Below are 14,100 nucleotides of genomic sequence, written 5' to 3' on the forward strand. Positions count from 1 at the left end.
TAGGAGTGGTTGCACCACTCAAGTCACACCTGTGTGAAGTGAGAGGCGCTCATCATCATCATCGTACATCATTATGGGAATTGTAGTCCAGGAAGGAAGTGAGCGCAGTGTCGATGACAGAGACACTGGGCTCACAGCTAAAATCTAACACCACATATTAAACACATAAGGACCCCCAGGAAAGTGTTCTAAATCTTCTAATCGTCATTAACATATATCCATGTTAATATTCACCAAAACCAGAGCAGAATTCCCACCACGGGACTCGGGCAATCAATCAATACAGTTGCAACCACTATATTAATGTAAAGTATTTCATACAACTTAAGTTAAAACAAATTGTGAACTATACCTCCAAGACAAATCCCTGATTAAAACACCTTAGACACTTTCTCTCAAGAAATTCTGTGCAGGTGATTATTTTTTCTAAAGTGTTGGTGTGTTTAGATTTTCATCATCGTGAGAACGATGGCTTCCATCCATTTTCACATTGCAACTTTTCAGGACTAGAAAGCCTGCAGTTTCTATTAGCTTGTATTCCCCATCGATGATGTCACTGGAGGACAGTTTCTGAACTGCCCACAGCCCTCCTATGAGACACAAACCGAGTAGAAAAGGATTGCACCATATTTTTCATGATTATTAGTGAGGACCTATTATATGAAGATAGGTTGAAAAGTGGTGAAGTGGTCCTTTAATAAGTGTTGCAAATTGTGGCTAAATGACTCTTAATCATAAAGGAATTTCCAGACTGATTCCACTATATTTCAAAGGCCCAATTAATTCCGAAATGAATTATAAAAATCAGACCTGTCTGAACTCTACTCTACTCTACTCTACTCTACTCTACTAGCCCTCCTCCCTGGCCTGTGTGTGTGTCTGTGTGTTAGGCTGTGCAACAGTGACACCTGCTGGTGAACCAACGCTATATATTTCCGTGCTCGGACACCTGGCCACACACACACAGCTGTCTATAGGAGTGGTTGCACCAATCAAAAAGACAAAACACCATACTAACATGAACACCCCCCTATAGTGCACACACATAATTTAGCTTCAGCACAGTGTCAACACTGCAGATGAGAGGTGACCCAGACATCATTTAGCTTCAGCACAATGTCAACACTGCATGAGAGGCCGGTGACCCAGACATCATTTAGCTTCAGCACAGTGTCAACACTGCATGAGAGGCCGGTGACCCAGACATCATTTAGCTTCAGCACAGTGTCAACACTGCATGAGAGGCCGGTGACCCACACATAATTTAGCTTCAGCACAGTGTCAACACTGCAGATGAGAGGCCGGTGACCCACACTGCACACATCATTTAGCTTCAGCACAGCGTCAATAAATTAACACATTGAAACCCTTTTAGTTCTTGTATTATTACTTAAACATGGTCTAGATGTTGTTCACCAGGAAACATGATGCAACACAACATGACTGAACAGTCACTACCAATCCAGCTGGTGATGTCAATTAGTCATTTGACTCAGGTGTGTGCGTGTGTCCAATCCAAATCACAATGTTGCACATTAAGCTATATCAACTGTGGACCCAGGGGACGATTTGTATGAAATGTATAGAAATAGCAGACAGACAGACAGACACACAGACACACAGACACACACACACTAAAGTAAACAAAAAATAGCCTCTGAGATAGAGTAGAAAAGTAAAATGTATTGAATTCTGAATACTCCAGTATAAATAAAAGCTTCATATCACATCACACAAAACAACAATGCTTCTATAACTCAGTGGTTCCCAAAGTGGGGTGCAGGGACCCCCAGGGGTCCTCGAGGCAGTTCCAGGGGGTCCCCAGCTAAATTATCGTTTGGAACCAAATGGACCCTAATGTATACATTTATACTCTCAGAATTAAATAAACATTGATTTTACAATATAAATTAGGGGTATCAGAGATAGAAATGCCATTAAATGGGGGTCCGTAGACTAATGCATGTCAAACTGGGGGTCCTTGAAATTATAAACGGGTTGAGAATCACTGCTAGAGCTGTACAAATCTTCTCTTATGGGGGTCCCTGGCATATCTCTTCAAATGGGGGTCCGCAGGGCTGATTAGTGTCAATTTGGGGGTCCTTGACATGACAAAGTTTGGGAACCACTTAACTATTTGCTGCTACAAAGTGAAATTATCAACTCCTTTAATGGTAATTAAGCAGCTAAAATAAGCCAGCCCACCAGTGGTCCTTGACCTTGAGGGTGGTTCCAGGTGGTCCGCATGCAGATATGAGTTTAACCAAATGGACCCTTATTAGATCTGTAACTCTTGATAGAATAAATTCAATTAAACCAAATAGACCCGTCAACAGTAAAAGTATTGTTTAATAATTTAACACAATTAGATGTAAAATAATTGTCAATGAGGCTATCAAACGGTGGTCCATGGCTCAAATGGGTCTGAGAGGCTAAATGTCACCAAATAGTGGTCCGTGGCTCAAATGCCCAATAAATAAATAAATGGGCCTAGGCTAGATATAAAAAAAAAGGTTGAAAACCACTGAGCTGAGCTACACCTGCAAACACCATAGAGTATTAAAAGGAGGCAAACACTCACCTGAGTTTGATGAGGTCTACTTCCGTTTGATCAGCTTGTTGTAGAAGCTGTTTTTCGTTTAGTTTTTCACAGCCTGGTAAAAAACACTGTCGACTCTCATTAACTCCATGTTCATGAAAGTTACATTCTGAGGTGTTTAATATTAAAACAAATGGCTTGTTGTAACAAACACTAGCAGTGTGTGTGTCAGTGACTGTGTGTGTGGTGGTGGTGTGACTAAAGAGCGCACGACTTGATGACTTAAATACATGCACGTGCGTTATTTTGGATCCCACCGCAGCTCAACCCCAGACCCCCGCCTCCACTGCTCCCAGCCCCAATGCAAAGGCGCGCACACACACGCGCGCACACACACACACACACACACACACACACACACACACACACACACACACACACAGTCTATTTACGGACGGACGGACGGACGGACGGACGGACGGACAGACAGACAGACAGACAGACAGACAGACAGACAGACAGACAGACAGACAGACAGACAGACAGACAGACAGACAGACAGACAGACAGACAGACAGACAGACAGACAGACAGACAGACAGACAGACAGACAGACAGACAGACAGACAGACAGACAGACAGACAGACAGACAGACAGACAGACAGACAGACAGACAGACATGAAAAGGTTTGTCAAGAACTACTGCATCCATAATAATCCTCAGACACATGCAGTGTCTGCTGGTGAACACTAGATGGCAGCAAAACGTCGGTTTCCCAGTCTGTCCATGACAAACTACTTTAAACATGTAGTTTCACCACTCTCTCTCTCTCTCTCTCTCTCTAAGTGTATATTTGTATGTCTCTAAATGTTATGATGAATTGAACAAGGTAAACAAGTCTAGTGCTTTATTGGTCGTCCACTCACAGTTTGTATTGAGTTGTGCTTGAAATGTTCTGTAATTCTGCAAACTGTTAATACTTCAATCAATCAATATCAATCACAGGCCACCAACACGTACAGTATGAATGAGTACGAATGAGTCAATGAGTTGTCGATAAGATGTCTACAATTCCATGTGCACTTAAGCCTCTCCAGCTGATCCAAAATGCAGCAGCTCGCTTGGTCTTCAACCAGCCAAAATTCTCACATGTCTCCCCCCTGCTCCGCTCCCTCCACTGGCTCCCGGTCGCTGCCCGCACAGAATACAAAACTCTGATGCTGGCATTCAAAGCAACCAAAGGTATGGCTCCCCCATATCTTACAAGTATGATTGAACCCTACAAACCCTCCCACGCACTCAGATCAGCCAACGCAGGGAAACTGGAAGTACCCTCACTAAAAACGCCGGGACAACGCTCCACACGTCCCAAACTCTTCTCCCTTCTGGCTCCAAAACTGTGGAATGCACTTCCCATTGCAGTCAGAACTGCAGCATCACTCCCAATCTTCCGCCGTAGCCTGAAAACCCACCTTTTCAGACTCCATCATGGCCCATAGCACTTACCCTAACCCCTTAGATAGCATTTCTGTTGGCTTAGATAGCATTTGACACAGACTTATAGCATGTTATGTAGACAGCACTATAATTGTATTGTATATAGTCATAGCACGCCATAGTACATATGTATAGCATAGTAGTTAATATGTATAGTTTATTATGTATAGTGTATGTATAGTTTCATCATATAGATATTCCACTGTTACCTTCTTAGCTTACGCATGTTTCATGATAAATGCTTTTATGTGATGTATTCCCATGCTTTTGTTCTTGCTTAAATGTAAGTCGCTCTGGATTAAGAGCGTCTGCTAAATGCCTAAATTGTAAATTGTAAATTGTAATGATGTCTCTAAATGGGTAAATTTCATGTAAATTAAGTAATGCAGAACAATGAATTATACCTCTTGAGAGCTGTCATGAACGGACTTAACCATGACAAATATGGGAGACGACACACAGGAGTAAATGCCAAAAAGAATATTTATTTGAAACTAATCAAACAAAGTAGCCTATACTTTACGGTTAAAGTGGGGTGTGAGACTGAGTCATCAGTTGGATCAGTAGTTTAGTGCATCTGTGCATGTGTGGATGTGTGAAAGTGTAGTGTATGTGCAAGTGCAGTAACTTAGGTCAAAACTAATTCAAAGGAGTAAAAAACAAACATTGTTTCCTAGGCAGGAGAGAGAGAGAGGGGAAATGGCTTTGACCAGCCAAGGGCGCGTTCGGCTATGCGCACCGGGAATGTGGTCAGTTTGTTGAGTGTGGTGGGCGGTGACGTCACAGAGTGCGTTCGAACGACCAGTTACAACACACCATTCACCATTCACCTACTTGCTCAGTGCGTGCACTCGGCACACCCGGTGCGCAGCGCACTGGATTTTCGAACGACAACGCACTGAATAAACGAACGACAAGAGAGCACACCAGTGCGTTCAGGGCGCATTTCCGAACGCGCCCCAAGGACTGTCTAAAGAGGACGGGACGCGGAGACCGTAAGGGCGCCGCCATGTTGCTCACATGGTGCTCCATGGAAGGAAAGAAACATGCGCAATGGGCTTTATGCAGCCATCACTTCCTCGTTCAGCTTCCTTGGTCTCAACTGCGCATGTTTCTTTCCTTCCATGGAGCACCATGTGAGCAACATGGCGGCGCCCTTACGGTCTTCGCTTCTTGTCCTCTTTAGACAGTCCTTGACGCGCCCTAAACTCCTGAGCCAAATTGGAGTCAGGTGTGCCTCCTCATCTAGGCACACACCTGCAGGCTGGTCCCCTCCTCCTGCACATGAACAGAGAACAGCATTAACACCAGACACAAACAGGATGAGACCAAATGCAGGTTACCAGCTCTCCATCCTTTAGAAGAGCGTACCAAATGGAACCAAATGAACCCGTTGGGGGGGGGGGGGGGGGGGGGGGAATTAAAAAACTGTGTAGTCACAGTGCAAGGAATAAATGCATTCGCCATGTATCCGAAGGAAGTCTGATCCAATCACTTTTAGATTTCTCCAGTTTAATCCTGAGTTTAAGTTTTGTTGTGTTCAAGATCTGATTTTAGGCATGTTTAAGCCTCCAGGAAAATCCGTGTTGAGGTTCTTAATCCACTGATTTTCATTAAAACATCTTTGTCCTACTGTCCAGTTGGGATTGTGTTGAAGTCCAGCACATTTTAGAGCTTCAATGCCGTGAAATGTTGCACAAATCTTGTGGTTGTCTTTTTTGCATTGTTAATATTGTATATGTGTTGTCCCAGCCTTGTACCTATTGTTTTACCCGTTTCTCCGACATATTGTAAACCACATTTTTCACATGTGATTAAATAAATGCAGTTGCTGGTTCTGGCTGTTATTTGTTGTTTAATCTCCAACACGCTTTTGTAGTTCTATTTTTGACTAATTGTTTGGGTTTGAAGTATTCTGGTCCCTGGCGTGCTGGTGTGTTGATTTCTTTTAGCTTGCTGTGTACTAGATCATCTTTAAGGTTTTTGTTTTTTCTGTAGGCCGATATAATTTTATAATCTTTTAGAAGATCATCCGTTCGGTTCTCAAAATTCCTTTTTATTCTGTTGTTGGCTAGTGTGCTCTGTGTTGAATAACTGGTTATCAGGGCCAATTTAGGGCCTGGATCCCGCACTCGTATTTCTAAGAAGGTATTTTGAGCTTTCCGGAGGAATGTCCTAGTGTATCCTCTTAGTCTGAGAGCATTAAATAGAGTTTTACAAGCTATTTTGAAATCACTTCTTTGCGTGCAAATCCAATGGAATCTTAGTAGTTGTGATTTGACTGTCCCTGTGTAGGAGTGTGCCGGGTGGAATGACGTTTTGTGTAATAGGGCGTGAGTGTCTGTTTCTTTAAAGAATACTTTTAAGTCTAGTTTCCCATTTGTGTTAAAGTTTGGGCCCTTGAAGATTGTTACATCAAGAAAGTCAATCCTTTCTGTGTGTCACATATTTTATCGTTATGGATCTATGATGGCTATTTAAAACATCAATACATTCCTGGAATTCTTCTTTGCTATGTTCCCATATTCCAAAATATATCATCCAAGAATCTATAATAATGTGTCGGTTTAAGTCTGCATTTTTCTAGGGCTGTCTGTTCCCATATGCTCATGTAAATGTTTGCATAAGATGGTGCAAATCTCTTTCCCATGGCCGTCCCTTTGATTATTAAATAGAACTTGTTGTTAAAGGAAAAATCATTCTGGGTTAGATTTAAGTCTAGTAATCGGAGTAATTCCTCCTCTGGTCGGTTTGTGTCTGGGTATTTACTAAAGACTTCTCTAACTGCTTGTAGCCCCGCTTCTGTCTCAATGTTTGTGTTGCAGGTTACCAGCTCTCCATCCTTTAGAAGAGCGTACCAAATGGAACCAAATGAACCCGTTGGGGGGGGGGGGGGACCACTTGGGACCGCCTCAAGGCCCACTGGTGGTCCCTGGACCACTGGTTGAATACCACTGAGCATACATGTATACAGCCACACCTTTAAAGCAGCCCACAGGTTAACCCATTTAGGCCTGACGTCGAAATAAAAAAAATGTTTTGACAGTTTTCTGAAAAACCTTGTTTCTGTATCAGTGGTGCTCAATATTTCATGTCAAGGACCCCAAAAATTATATTTAATATGCCTCCGCCCCCCCATCTGAAAATATGTAGTTCCAGGGACCTCCCCAGAAGCAAAGATTTGAGTTAAAATGTTTACTCTGTAATAATATATATTCAAATATTTGAGGCGCATTTTAAAACACCAAAAGGGGTTCCCGCCCAAAATGGGTTTTAACATGTTATTGTATTTTGTATGTCCAATTCACGCACTGTGACCTTGTAGATCTGTTATTTTGATGTGTTTTTATACATTTCAATGGAACATTCTGCATAACGTTGTCTACTTTTCCTTTTGGTATACTTAGTAGGCCTACATTTGGGGGCACGGTGGCACATGCAGTCGGTAGTGCTGTCGCCTCACAGCAAGAACTAGAAGGTCCTTGGTTCGATTCCCGCTGGAGAAGCTGTGGGCACTGGGGGTGTGTTCTCTCCTCCGCGCCGTCAGTGCGCATACCAGAGGGCAGGGTTGGCGAAAGGTGCCTTTCTGTGTGGAGTTTGCATGTTCTCCCCGTGTCCCCTAGGGTAGGTACCCTCACATGTTCTCCCCGTGTCCCCTAGGGTAGGTACCCTCACATGTTCTCCCCATGTCCCCATTGAGCCCCATTGTAAATTTCTCAAATTTGAAAGCACTATATTTCTAAAACTATGAAACATTTCAAAGATTCCTTTTCAGGCAAACAGACCACCGTAAGATGAACCTAAATAGGTTTGAATGGGGTTTCTACAGTAGGTGTAAGTATAGGACTAGTAGCATGCCAAAGTTTGTGCTATTGCCATTGAGATGACAGATGGCAGGCAGGTGGGTTGTCTTCTGCTTGGCCAAACCTCCCGAACCTTAGTTGAAAACATTCACTTTGAAAGAATATATATTCAAAGATTTGCGCCACATTTTTACGATTTTTCAAAAATAGCAGACCTACAAGATCTGTAGATCTGCTATTTTTCAATAGCTAAATTATAACAATGTTAAAACACCAAAAGGTATTTCCGCCCAAAATGGGTTTTAAGTTGTCAGATTGGTAGCCACTTTTCTTTCTTTCAAATGGGCCCTGTTCCAGAAAAAAATGATAACCACTAGTTGGTATAGGGAAAGGGGGGGTAGTATAGACTAGAGAACCCTGGGTCAAAGTATTTATAGGGCTTTAAGTGATCTGGAGATTTACGCACATAGTGTGACATGCTGACAGACAATGAAAGAAATATATACTTCCACTCACAATTTAGGTGGCTTTTAAAATGCGGTACTTATTCCTTCATTAAAAAAATCACACACGTGTGAACTGAGTGGTGCAATCCCCCCCCCCCCCCCCCCCCCTCTCTCTCTCTCTCTCTCTCTCTCATTAGCAGGCAACAGTGCAGCACTATCCCTCTCTATTTCTGGCACAACAGAGCCCCTACTGGTACTCAGAGTCATATAGAGCGTCGCAGTCCCGCCCCCTCAAGAGACCCGGAAAAGAAATCCCCGTTAATTTTCCTCATAGACATTTCAGAACGTATTTATTTAAAGAGCTTTAGGCCGCGGACAAAGCCAACTCTTGTCGTGACAATTTTTTTCTTCTTCTTTGTAATTATTTGTTTGGTCCAAAATATTGTGTGTGTTGTCATGATTTGTCACGACAAGAGTTGGCTTCGAACGACGCTTAAAAGGTCTTTAAATAAATACGTTTTGAAATGCCTATGGGAAAAATGCATTGGGATTCATTTCCTGGGCCTGGCGTCGTCATGAAAGGAGGCGGGACTGCGACGCTCTATACCAATGCTCATTAACCAACACATAGACACATAGGTGAACCAACGCATAGGTAGGTGAACACGGACATTGCTGTTCCTTGGAGTGGTTGCACCACTCAAAAATATGATTGGCACCTCATAAGTGTAAATATAAAATCAAATATCCGTTTTGCAAAATATCCAGAGTAGTGTGGCCTGGGCAGTGGGCCGTGGTGGTGTATGAGTAGCACACCTGTTTCCATTCTCCAATCAACACCAGAGTTTTCTAGAACCCCCGGGGGGTGTGTTACCATGTTTAGCGTTTTCAGTTCCATGTTTACCGTTTTCAGTTTTCAATGTTTACCGTTAATAATTCTGGAAAAAATCATTAACATGGTTAATCACATTTTGATGACATCATCAAGATGTGATTCACCATGTTAATGATTTTTTTCAGACCTCCAGTTCTAGGAAACACAGAATGGGGGGACTTCTTTTAATTATTTCCACACAACAGCTCTAAGGTATATTAATGACAGTAAACTGTTGAAAATTAGTGGAATGCCCCTTTAAGGGTGACTGTTATCTTTGCAGTAGGGGCTCCTCCAATCTGAAGAAACCCAAATGTTTTGTGTAAAGGTTAGTAGCATGCGCCATTTGCTTTATAGGGCCCCAATTTACAATTTATCTGGCCGATCTGGCCAAGTTATGCCTGACACACACACACACACACACACACACACACACACACACACACACACACACACACACACACACACACACACACACACACACACACACACACACACACACACACACACACACACACACACACACACACACACACACACACACACACACACACACACACACACACACGTCTTGGCTGTTTCGGCTGTTATTGTGCAACACTGGTATAAAATATATGGACAGTATTTTATATGTAAAATAGGGACTTATACATGGTTAAATTGACTATCCGTTAAAGTAAAGCGCATGTCATTTTATGGTAATGCCACTAGGCAGTGGCTCTGCTGCTGTCTGTCTGTGCTGCCTGCAGCATGCAATGCTTGGATCACAGACTCATGGCCTTCGTTTATGGATGCTGTTCTCAGGTACCAAAGCTTTCCGAGAAATGTTTGCTCAATTTATGAAACCGCAGCAGTGACAGCACACGCGGCATGAGGCGGGCTGCATTTTACCGGCATGACACACTGTAATTGTGTGTATTCTATAGTAGACAGAGTGCACACCGGTGTAGTGAGTTAATTTGACCATGTCTCTATAGAGGTCTAGGGGCGTTGGCTTTGAAAGATACAATCCATGATATGAGTTTACCAAGGGAGATGTTGTGCTCATGAGCTTCAGGCAGTACAGTACTACTTGTCAACCCGTAGGTGTGTCCTACCCGACACCAGGGTCTAAATGTCTGAATGGACTAACAGCCACATTTTGTACACACACTCCCTGGATGCCAACGATGAACCAATGCCCCAAACATTCCTGGGGGCATTGGTTATAGCAGCACGGCCTGTTATAGCACCACCAAGAGTCCGACTTTTGTTAAACAAATTCTTTGATATTACTCCTCCAGATTCTGTCCAAAAATCCCGCAAATCGTTACACAGTATCTCTGTGTTCAAGACAGATCTGTCCGATCATATTTCATATTCCATTCTAATTGGCTAACATTGGCTTTCAAAGTTTGCAGGATTGGCCCGTTTTGAACAAAAAGCCTCAATTCATGAACGCAGCGTGCAATTTACGTGAAATCTTTCACAGACTTTCCTATTAGGCTGAGGAATCATCAAATTGCCATCCAAGGCGTAAGAATAAATGGCACCCTTTTCACATTGGCCTATTTTAGCGCCACCAGGAGGCCACAACCTGACCTGCCCCGAGGGGCACTTTTTCTAGTTTTTAAGTAGGTCTATGTGTTTTTGCTTGGGCAACAGTACAATATTTGTCATCAAAATATACTGACAATACCAAAGTAAAAGTACAAAAATGTTTCAACTGTTTTGAAAATAGCGGATCTACAAGCTCACAATGCGAGCCATGTGACTTGTTGTGTTATGTAGATCAGCTTGCAACGCGTAGTGATCTTGATGATCTTTATGTTAAAAGAAAATAAGTTTAAGTTTAAGTGGATAGATGAATGGATGCTGTGTCTGTGTCCATCACTGGTATTTTTCTGAAAAAAATAAATCAATGTTTGAGTTATTGAATTATTACATTATTACATATTACATTACTCTTCATGGACTTCTCTTGGCTGCGTGCACACTGAAACAACGTTGACATCCCGACTCCCCAACCTGTGGGAGTTGTTATCTCCGTCACGCCGAACTGCCTGCACAACAGATGTCAATGTTTGTTTGTTTTTTGTTTGTTTTTGTTTTGTTTTTCAGGCGTGTGCTGTGTATGTAAGCTACTCTAAAGACATATCTGAGCCTCCACTGTTTAACACATTGGTGACCTAAAGCCTGTATGTTGTCGTGCTTACAATATGGGGCGCGCTGGTATTAATTAAGCATAATAGATGCCTTTTATAGGGTATATACCCACACTAACCCTTGCAACTCTCTCTCTCTCTGCAACAAGCCCAGGTCTGTAACGGGAATCTAAACGAGGCTGCTAGCTAGCTACTGTACTGTGTCTGTACATCTAGTTGGTCAGAACCTGGGCTCTGAGCCGGACCCAGCAGCGCCCCGAGCACTGGCACAGCCAATCAGGGGGCGTGATTAAGCTGCTTAACTCTGATCTCTCTCTCTAAAAAAACTAAACAAAAACATAGATCAGCAATTTCCCCATACAGTATCTGCGTGAATGAAAAAAGTAGCCTACTTTATTGGCCAATATGAGATTAGTTCAGAATTTTACAAAGCCAGGCACAATGTAAGAGGATTTGCGCTAGCACACAGGGCTGGGGTGAGAACACGAGGACACAGCAACTTTGGCCCGGAGGGTTTGCGACGTTCTTCGCGGTGTTCGACCAGCATTGAGCTGTGCGATCATTTAGTGCTTGTATTCTCTCCAAAATGGCCCATTAGCAAGAGTGTTGCTCGCCTAAAGCCCTGGGATTAGATGCTAGCACATAGCAGCCATTGTACACTGGAGAAAATCCTCATATCCGTTGTACTTGGCAGCTGCCTCAACCCTTGTTCACCTCACACACAGACGTAGTCAACACACGTGTGTGTGTGTGTGTGTGTGTGTGTGTGTGTGTGTGTGTGTGTGTTACTATACTATACTTTTGAGGTCCAAACTGCCTTCTAGTGAGGTCCAAAATGCCAAACCTCACAAGACAAATCATGGGCTACAGTATGTGTATCCATGTTTTGGTGTGTGTGTGTGTGTGTGTGTGTGTGTGTGTGTGTGTGTGTGTGTGTGTGTGTGTGTGTGTGTGTGTGTGTGTGTGTGTGTGTGTGTGTGTGTGTGTGTGTGTGTGTGCGTGTAATCCGGCCCCCGAGGACCACAGCATTTCAGCTGAATTCGATTCAGCGATTTACAATAATTTGCCTATCTCTAACACACAGTAAATCACATGTAACACACACACACAACCCCTGTGTTGCTGTATCTTAATCTGTCACCAAGCTACAATACTTTACATTTCATCTGCTCCCATTGGCTGCGTGCATAGCTGATTGTCCTCCCCAAGCAGTACACCATAAAATCCTAAATGTTCATTTATGCATTTGTAACTCTGAGAGAGTATGATTGTAAAACCCTTACGGGTCCATTTGGTTACATTTGTACACTCTCAGAGTTAAATATGTATGAGATTTTATACAGTAGGCTATATGGTATGGTATGAAAATTATACATGGGTTAAGTATGAATATATTACATTTAGTTGATATGTTTATACTTCTTCCTATACTTCTTCCCACCCTTTTTCTTTTTATCATTTATCTTCTGTTTTAAAAATAAATGAGAAGTGTGCATAAAATGTTCTTTTCTTTCTTTTCTTTTCAGTGAGCGAGTGATTTTATACTGTGTAGACGTCACAAGCACTTTTCTTTTTTGTAGCACCCGGTCATTAGTCACAGTACAAGAAAACTAACGCACAGAGAGGCAGGAAGGGATTAGATCTCCAACGCACACGCTTGACAATGCAAGCCCCCCAGCCCCCATCAGCCCCCATCAGCCCCCCCAACCCGGATCTCCCCGTGGTGGAGACAAGGGGTTGTGAACAGGGTGACTGTGAAAGGGCTGCTCTTTCCTTCTTTCGCATAGCACTGAGGATAAGCCACCAGATAAGCCCAGCTGCAGTGGCCCACGGCACGCACACACACACACGACATGTAATATTAGCTAGATCACTTGCTTCTCAAAGTGGGGTTCCGGGGACACCCATGGGGTCCTTGAAGGGGTTTCCCGGGGGCAGTTTCCCGGGGGGAGGTCCCCGGCGAAAATAGTTAATATAGCATCAAAATCACTTAGCATTAGTCAGTGTCAGTCTAATCCTAGAATATTATTAAAAAATATTCCATTTATAAACTAGGGGCACGGTGGCACAGTCGGTATTGCTGTCGCCTCACAGCTAGAAGGTCCTGGGTTTGATTTCCGCTGGGGGCGCTGGGGACGTGTTCTCTCCTCCTGACACATCACGCCACCATATATGGCCGTCAGTCTGTCACGCCTTGTGACACGCTCCATATATGGCCGTCTCCATATATGAAGATCACGACACTGACCTCATCAATAATATGATAAAGAGGGAGGGGTTAGGAGAAGGGATGATATTCTGTCACTAATCAGTATTTTAGCTGTGACGTGAGCGCCCCCTCCAGAGATACTTCCGGGTCCTACTTTTGTGTCGCTTTTGTGTCCCCATAGAGTTATACTGTGACGCTCCGTCGGACTAAATCTGAGACGAAAACAACGACGAAAGTCTCATTTTACCGCTTTCCTCGCAACAACAAAGCTGCTGCTCTCCCAAATCTGGCTGTGACAGGCCATCTGCCCCACACGGAATATTAACGCCATTTTATTTCATTGTGTCAACTAAATCCTCATTAATTGCAAACTAGATTCAACATACTCAAGCCTGCACACATTCTAAATATGCCCACGAAATATTGTACTGAGCAAATGGACTGTTAACACCTTCAATAATAATGATAATAATAGTCTTTATTGTCTCCACATCATATATTTTCTTTGTCATTGACACTTGTACAAAACGTTAATAATTCTACTCGAGTTGGAAGCATTAAGACCCATTTTAACCCTCAATGGCTT

This window comes from Protomyctophum parallelum (genome assembly GCF_964188405.1).
Source record: "Protomyctophum parallelum genome assembly, chromosome: 1".
NCBI classification, from domain to species: domain Eukaryota; kingdom Metazoa; phylum Chordata; class Actinopteri; order Myctophiformes; family Myctophidae; genus Protomyctophum; species Protomyctophum parallelum.